Source organism: Elephantulus edwardii, unplaced genomic scaffold (assembly GCF_000299155.1).
Source record: "Elephantulus edwardii isolate Elephantulus edwardi_28Jun2011 unplaced genomic scaffold, EleEdw1.0 scaffold00024, whole genome shotgun sequence".
In the NCBI taxonomy this organism is placed as follows: Eukaryota; Metazoa; Chordata; class Mammalia; order Macroscelidea; family Macroscelididae; genus Elephantulus; species Elephantulus edwardii.
The window spans coordinates 9,386,610-9,388,303 of record NW_006399774.1 but is presented as its reverse complement, the minus strand read 5'-3'; positions in this window follow the sequence as shown (position 1 = coordinate 9,388,303).

The window sequence follows — 1,694 nt, the reverse complement described above, 5'->3', positions numbered from 1 at the left end:
GGGGGCAGGGAAGAACGAACTGGGGATGAGGGTGGAGAAAACAGTGCAACAATGAATGAATGAAAACCCCAAATCTCTGTAAATGTTCATTAAAACTAATAAAATTTAATTTAAAAAAAAGGAAAAAAAAAAGAAAGATGCAAATTAAAACTGCAAAAAAAAGACAGATGCCAGATTCTATGGAACATGAATTTTGGAGAAAGGTACCTGGAAACCTGTATTTCAACAAACATGTCAAGTCATTCTTAGAATTATTAGGTTGGGTGTTGGAAAGAAAGGTACTGCCTTTGAGACCTGAACACCTTTGGTTTTAAATCTATGCCCTGAGTCTTACTCGCTGAATCATCTTACTCACTCTACTGACCCACTCACTTATTCATTTCATGAATGTTTAATTAACTATCTACTATGTTTTGAATCTGTTCCTGATATAGAGAATAGAACAATGGGCAAGACTGATGAGATGCCCGCTCTTGGGAGAGAGTTAGTTGGGGGAAGGAGAGACAAATGAACACCATGATTTCAGATAAGGTCAGTGCCACTTAAAAGATAAAGAGTGATAACCGTGGGGGGATGTGAGAGGGACTAGAGGACTCTTTTAGACTTGATGGTCAGGAAAGGCTTCTCTGTGAAGATGGCTTGTTTTAGAGACTGAAGGACAAGGAGGAGTCAGCGTGCAATTGTTGCTTCACCAAAACCCTCTAGACCTGAGAGCAGAGGAGGCAGAGCTGTGAGCTCCTCAGAGCCACTGTTTCGTCATTGGTAAAACAGCTGGACTGTAATTGTTGTTGTTGTTGTTGTCATGTGCTGTCGAGTTGCTTGTGACTCATAGCGACCCTATGTACAACAGCCCTATACTGGACTGTAATAGGAGGGAGTAAATGCAGTGTCCCTTGCAGGGAAGCCTTCTAGTAGCAGATGCTATTTTCAGCTGGTGGTTTGAATCCACCAGCTGCTTGGATGGAGGAAAAATGGACTCTAAAGTAAGGTTGAAAGCCTGAAAAATGGATGGACCATTGGAGGCACCATGAATAAGACTCTGATTGGCTTATCAGATGATGGGAAGTTATTTTACAACATCTACGTTACATGTTCCTTAGAAGTAAGGATTTTGAAACTCCCTCTCACATATTTTTGCACATATTGTCAGGAGATGCCAGACCTTGGAGAGGGATGCCATACTTGGAAGGGTAGAGGGCCAACGCAGGAGAGGAAGGAAGGCCTTGGATGAGATGGATTGACGCTGTAACTAGGGTAATGGGGGCAGATGTGTTAGAGACGTGAGGCTGGCTCAGGACAGGGCGAAGTTCAGAGCCATTGTTCATAGTGTCACTGCAAGTCATCGTCAACACAACAGCACATAACACCACCACCCACAGATTAAATCATTAAAAAGATAAATTTTTGGTTTTTTAGTTGACCAATTCATCGCAACCCCAATCCCAACAGATCAAAACAGACACCTTGTTGGATCTTGTGCCTTGTTCACATCATTGCAAACACCACATTTTTAGGAAAAAGAAATCTTCGATCAGTAACAGAGCTATTCTGCGGGATCACTAAAAATGGGTAGTTCGGTGTGGGCAGACGCTCAGCAGTGTTGGTACGACAACAGAATGTATGGTTTTGTTGGCTGGTCCCTTTGTCTTATAGACTGTCAGATGAAAAGTGAGAAGACTTTAATAAAACACTAC